Source organism: Engraulis encrasicolus, chromosome 19 (genome assembly GCF_034702125.1).
Source record: "Engraulis encrasicolus isolate BLACKSEA-1 chromosome 19, IST_EnEncr_1.0, whole genome shotgun sequence".
NCBI classification, from domain to species: Eukaryota; Metazoa; Chordata; class Actinopteri; order Clupeiformes; family Engraulidae; genus Engraulis; species Engraulis encrasicolus.
Window position 1 is genome coordinate 39566240 of NC_085875.1, and position 7500 is coordinate 39573739.

At 45.7% G+C, this 7500-nt stretch overlaps 1 protein-coding gene across 3 annotated transcripts in view; it reads left to right on the forward strand.

Annotated features, from left to right (window-relative positions):
* LOC134435423 (neuronal PAS domain-containing protein 3) overlaps positions 1 to 7500 on the forward strand; it is a 456225-nt gene that overhangs the window by 122890 nt on the left and 325835 nt on the right. The gene's annotated exons all lie outside the window — the stretch shown is intronic.

Genomic DNA, 7500 nt, shown 5'->3' on the forward strand with positions numbered 1-7500 from the left:
CGCCTTGGTCTTCCCACTCTTTTTGTTTTGTTTTCTAAACTGTGATTATCATCACCACAACAGTGGAACTGGGAGCATGTACCAAATCAAGGCAATCTGAGAGGAGAGGAGCGCTGCATCGCAACATCAATTATTCAACCCATACTGCTTTGTAAAAACTAACTGCAATATATATATATATATATATATATATATATTAGGGGTGGGCATAGATTAATTTTTTTAATCTAGATTAATCTCACTGTAATTATGAAATTAATCTAGATTAATCTAGATTAATCTATATCAAAATGGCTCATTCAGAATAGGCACGCTAACGAAATAATGCCGAAAAAAACCTTGGGGTTTCTTAAGAAAGATGGCACATTAGATCAGAGCTCATCTCTTTTTTCCCAAATGCATCTCATCTTGAAAAAATGGTCATGTTGATACTTGGTGATGAAAAAAGGAAAAAAGGAAGCATTTACAGTTATAAGATACTGAAATTTCAGAATGAACAGCGCTATAAGTTGTATAGGCGAATAGACCCTACAGATAAATCTATCAAACAATTAGGCTATTTAAACAAAATGACCTCAACAATTCAGCATTTCTAATGGGGAGAGAGAGAGAGAGAGAGAGAGAGAGAGAGAGAGAGAGAGAGAGAGAGAGAGAGAGAGAGAGAGAGAGAGAGAGAGAGAGAGAGAGAGATCTGCCACTGACTGTTAAAAAGAGCAGCCGCTCCTTTAAGAGAGGGAGGAGCTCTGCGCACAGCAGCCCACAGCTCCAGGCTGGATTTCTAGAACCTACAGCACTGGCCTTTGGGGACCCGACAGTTGTTCTCAGAGTTAAAATTCTCGAGGAGTAAGAACTTGAAATGAATTCAGTTTGCAAAAAAATAAAAAAAAAATAAAAAATAAACCTCAAGCGCGGCAACCGCGAGGTTTATTATTACCGTCTGTTGTATCTCAATAGTCGCACATGCGTGATCGCAACACAATTACACAAACATTCAGCGAGAGTAGATATTGACAGTTTCAGTTTGACAATCTTCAAAATGCATATCACACGGAATGTTTTGCAATTATGGCACAGGCAAGATTTCTGGAAATTGTTCATGTGGTCCATGCAATGTTTATGTGTTCCATGCAATGCGTGAGGAAATGTAGGCTATGTCGGGCTGGTAGGCTACTCACACAATGTCTCCCTATGCTTCACCTCAAACAATAACGTCTCTTTAGTCTACCATTTATGAAAAAACACTCAAACAACACCTACCACGGCAGAGAGATTAATGTTTTCAGCATGCAAACCCTGTTCATATTTAGGTCTGCTGATAGCAACAGGTGGAGAGGAGAAGCGACTGGGGCGCAGTCTGAAAGCGTCTGTCAATCAAGCGCTATGGTGACATGCATACCCAAACTCCAAAGCCATATTTTGAGTATAGATTAACGTGCGATATTTTCTTTATCGCGCGATAAGAGTCTCACATTGTCGCAGCACGTTAACGCCGATAACGGCCCACCACTAATATATATATATATATATATATATATAGAGGGAGAGAGAGAGAGAGAGAGAGAGAGAGAGAGAGAGAGAGAGAGAGAGAGAGAGAGAGAGAGAAAGAAGAAGAGGGAGGGAGGGAGGGAGCGGAGAGGAGAGGAGAGGACAAGGGGAAGAGAAAGAGGGGGGGAAAAGAGCAAAGTAAAGAGGAATAGAAGCAGAGAGGGGAGAGAGAGAGAAAGAGAAAGAAAAAGAGCAAGATAAGTAAAGAGGGAGAGAGAGAGAGAGATTGAGAGAAATGAGTAAAGGGGAGAGAAAATAGAGAAATAGAGGGCAAAGGGCTGAGAGAAAGAGTCAAGAGGAGGCGAGATAGTGATGAAGAGTGATGGAGAGAAAGGGAAAGACAAGGACCGAGAGAAAGTAGTGCAGAATGAAAGATAACAGACAGATAGAGACAGGCAGCAAGGACACGAGAGAGAAATAGTTGGGAGGGGGAGGGGGGATGGAGAGACTAATAGGAATCCAGTGGTAGAGATAGAGATGGAATGAGAGAAGAGAGCGAGAGAAAATGTGTGTGTGAGAGAGAGAGAGGGGGAGAGAGAGAGAGAGTCACAGTTCTGTGAAGAGGGGGATAGAGAGCGAGAGAGAGAGAGAGAGAAGAGAGGAGAGAAGAGAAGAGAAAATCGGAGGTATACAGCACTGCGTACCCAATTGCTCCAGACTGTTTAGCTCATTCATTATTGAGTGCGTAAATCTCATACAGGTTGTTTGCGGCTGACCCTGCGCAGAGCCCATTGTGCAGAGCTTTGATCACAGCCTCCATTCACCATGACAGGCAGGAGGCAGCAACCCTCACCCACCACGCTACGCCACGCAGGCCCAGTGCAACATACGCCATACACACACATACACAGTAAACACACACACACAGCGCCACGCAGGCCCAGCACAACACACACCATACACTCACATACACAGTAAACACACACAGTAAACACACACACACACACACACACACACACACACACACACACACACACACACACACACACACACACACACACACACACACACACACACACACACACACACACACATACACACAGCGCCACACAGGCCCAGTACAACACACGCCATACACAGCGATACACAGTAAACACACACACAGGCCCTGCACAACATGCGCCATGCACACACATACACACAGGCCATACACACACATACACAGTAAACACACAAACACAGCCCCAGCACAACATACGCCATGCAGACACATAGGCCTACACAGTAAACACACGTTCGCACAAACACACATACACACACAAACACATTATATCACACACACACACACACATGCACACGAAAATGGGCAAGTACTCACTTGCTCAAAGATAAACCGCACACAAACAGACTGGTCTATGGTCATGAAGGCACACATGCTGTTTTCACGGACACACAACAAACCACACAAACACATAGACACACAAACGAGTAGACACACTAGAGCAACTCCACATTTCTCTCCTCAATCTCTCCTCCGCTCCTCAGTCTCTCTTGCCTCTCCATAGGTCCTCTCTAGTCCGAGGAGCAAGACTGGTAATGAAGTTACACCTCCAGCCCAGCCTCCCCAGTCCCCCAGCCAGGCTGCCCCACTCATCGAGCCTTCTGCTGGGGGAAGTCCTGCCTATCTGACCCCCATTCCTGGCTCTAATGTTCACCGAGCTGTGTGTATGGAGGGAGGTGGTAGTTTTACACACAGATAATCACATATACACATGTAGGCGAGTACAAACACAACTGAAACACACACACATGCACATGCAGGCAGTTGCCTGTAGACATTCACACATATGCTATGCGCATGTGCACAGACACACACACACACACACACACACACACACACACACACACACACACACACACACACACACACACACACACACACACACACACACACACACACACACACACACACACACACACACACACACACACACACACACACACACACACACACACACATGCATGATTTGTGATGAAATTTTGGTGTCAACAGTTCCCGACTCCTCGCTGTAGTTGTGTGAAGTTGCATCCAAACTGTGCGAGAGAAAGGAGAGGAGAAATGTGCCCGAGTGTGTTGTGTTGTTGTGAAAAGTCGCTGGAAACAATCAGCGTGCCTCTTCGGCAACAGGGATTTGGCAGGTTCTTGACATCTCAGCGTTGCATCTGTAAGCATTAAGAGGCATTTACAGACTTCTTGTGAATCTGTATCCAATTAAAAATCTTGACTGGCACCAAAACAAACAAACGACTTAAGGAGGGTGGGAGGGGGAGAGAGAGAGAGAGACAGAGAGAGTGAAAGAGGGTGAAGGAGGGTGAAAGATGGGGAGAGTGAGGGGAAGAAAGAGAGAAAAGGGAACTAACTATACTGTCATGAAAGTTTCAACTTAATCTGTCCCAATGAAAGCCACTTTGATGATTAAATGATGATTTAACAGTGATATCTGTGTGCGCCGGCGTGGTGTTTTAGCTGCAAGAGAGTCGCTGCTGCCGCATTTTGTCTTCCCCTCCATCTTCCCTCAAATGAAATTTTAATGTTGAGAAAAGATGGAGGCGCGTTTCTCTTTTTTTTCAATGGAGCAGTCGGGAATGTCATCATTCCCACACACACACACACACACACACACACACACACACACACACACACACACACACACACACACACACACACACACACAGACACACACACACACACAGGCCTGGAATAACGTTTTTTCTCATCTCAGTATCAGCACGCACATGCATGCACGCACTCTCACACACACACACACACACACACACACACACACACACACACACACACACACACACACACACACACACACACACACACACACACACACACACACACACACACACACACACACACACACACACACACATTTTTTTATTCAGCCTTCTAAGGCTAGAGAGGGATGGCTTTTACTTTATTTTTCTTTTCTATACTTATTTATATATTTACTTATTTATTTTTGCAACAGCATGTCGGAGGGGGGCGAGGCTGTCAGTAGAGAAATGTCCCCCCTGTTTCTCTCTCTCTCTCTCTCTCGCTCCCTCTCTCTCTCCTCCTCTCCCACACCTCCTCCTCTCCCACTCCCCACATCCCTCCATCCCCCTCCTCCTCTTGTACTTGGCGAGTGGCCAGAGCCCGGCAAGAGAGCTGTCTTGGGGGAGAAATTGAGAAAGAGGAGGAGAAGAGGAGGGGGTGACAGGGGACAGAGAGAGAGAGAGAGAGAGAGAGAGAGAGAGAGAGAGAGAGAGAGAGAGTGAAAGAGAGAGGAAGAGAAAGGGGTAGACGAATAGGACGGTGACAATACAAGAGGAGAGACCGAAATGGAGAGAGGTGGAGAAGGAGGAGGGCTGTAGCAGAGGAAATAAGAGAGTGAGAGATTCAGTGGAGGAGGAGGAGGAGGAGTGTGATGTTGGGATGGATGGTGGCGTGGCAGTGGCGGGGGGTAGTAGTGGGATGGTGGTGTGCCGGGGGTAGTATGGCTCAAGTAATTGTGCGTCTCCCAGGTGATGAGGGCTTTTATGCCATTAACAGTGTCTATCCCCTGCTCTCTTCTCCTCTCCTCCACTCTCTTCTCCTCTCCTCTCCTCCTCTCCTCCTCTCCTCCGCTCTGCCCTGCCGCCTGCCAGCCCTTTAACAAGGGAGCGCTGCTAATTTCCCAGCTAATATTGAGCCGTTCCACCTCAGCAGCCTCAGCAGGTGTCACCCCTACACCCCCATACACCCCACCCGGCTCAGCCCAGCGTAGCTCATCCCAGCCAGGCACGGATCGGCACGGTTAACCCCCCCTTCTCCCCTCCCCTCCCCTCCGCTTCCTTCATGCAGTACCCCTAAAGATTGGAGAGAAGAAGACTGAGAGAAAATTACCATTGTACTTTAGCGGCTATACTCCCCCCTGTGATAGCTCGCTTACTGTCTGTCTCTCTTTCTCTCTCACTCACTCACTCTCCTTCTCTCTTTCTACCTCTCTCTCTCTCAGTCTTTCTGGCTTTCACCTTCTCTGTCTGTCTCTCTATTGTTCCCTCTCTCTTCCCCCTTTCTCCCCCATGTCTTGTCCTCTCTCTCTTTGTCTGTCTTCGTCTGTCTCTCCAGTTCTGTCTATCTGCCACTCTTATTCTTTCTTTCCTGTCCTGCTCCTGCCTTTGTCTGTTTACTGTTTACCTATCACTCTGCTTCCTCCGTCTTTCTCTGCTTCTCTCCCTTTCTCTTGTGGCATCTGCCCTTTTTATTTTCATCTCACAATGCTGTTACTTCTTCTTCTTCTTCTTCTTCTTCTTCTTCTTCTTCTTCTTCTTCTTCTTCTTCTTCTTCTTCTTCTTCTTCTTCTTCTTCTTCTTCTTCTTCTTCTTCTTCTTCTTCTTCTTCTTCTTCTTCTTCTTCTTCTTCTTCTTCTTCTGTTGCTCCATCTACAGTGCCCTCCATAATTATTGGCACCCCTGGTTGAGATGTGTTAAAAGCCTTAAAATAAATTCAGTGTTTATTGCAGAAGAATACTGTCACACTGAAAATTGTAGGAAAATGTAGCCTTCAACTCAAATGAATTGTAAGAAAATAAAAAAAAATCCCTGACTAAAAAATAATTATTTTTCATTAAATCACCTGTTCCACAATTATTGGCACCCTTAACAATTCCCAGGAAATAAATATAATTGAAGCATTTCTGACATTTCTACAGTAGTTTACAAAGTTTACCAGAGTATGTAGGAACATTTCATTAGTAATTCATCACTTCCTGTTTCCCTGGGGTATAAATATGACGTGACACCGAGGCCATTTCTCTTATCCACTCTTAAACATGGGAAAGACAAAGGAACACAGCATACAAGTGAGGCAGATGTGCGTCGACCTTCACAGGTCAGGCAGAGGCTACAAGAAGATTGCCACTCAACTGCAGCTGCCCATATCCACTGTGAGAGGAATAATTAAGAAGTTCAAAACAACTGGAACAGTGGTAAACAAGCCTGGACGAGGACCCAAGTTTATTTTGCCACCACGCACAGTGAGGAGGATGGTAAGAGAAATCAAAAGATCTCCAAAGCTCACTGTTACAGAATTACAACAAATGGTAGCATCCTGTGGTCACAAAGTCTCCAAATCAACCATCAGGCGCTGTCTACACGCCAACAAGCTGTTTGGGATGCATGCACGGAGAAAACCTTTCCTCACTCACAATCATAAACGCAAGCGTCTGGAGTTCGCCAAGCGGTATTGGGGCTTCAACTGGGACCGTGTGCTTTGGTCAGATGAGACCAAGATTGAGCTTTTTGGCAACAAACACTGTAAGTGGGTCTGGCGTACCACGAAAGATGCGCATGCTGAAAAGCACCTCATACCCACTGTGAAGTATGGGGGTGGGTCAGTGATGCTGTGGGGCTGTTTCGCTTCCAAAGGCCCTGGGAACCTTGTTAGGGTGCATGGCATCATGAATGCTTTGAAATACCAGGACATTTTAAATCAAAATCTGTTGCCCTCTGCCCGAAAGCTGAAGCTGGGTCGTCAATGGGTCTTTCAGCAAGACAATGACCCTAAACATATGGCCAAATCTACACAGAAATGGTTCACCAGACACAGAATCAAGCTCCTCCCATGGCCATCTCAGTCCCCTGACCTCAACCCCATTGAGAACCTGTGGGGTGAGCTGAAGAGGAGAGTACAGAGGAGAGGACCCAGGTCTCTGGATGATTTAGAGAGATTCTGCAAAGAGGAATGGCTGAAGATCCCTCTTTCTGTCTTTTCCCATCTTGTGAAACATTATAGGAGAAGATTAGGTGCTGTTTTGTTGGCAAAAGGGGGTTGTACAAAATATTAACACCAGGGGTGCTAATAATTGTGACACACATTATTTGATGTCAAATAATTATTTCTTTATGTGGGATTTTTTCCCCACTGAATAAATGCACTTGTATTGAAGGTTGGATTTTTCTCTTTTTTTCCATTAAGGTCCCATA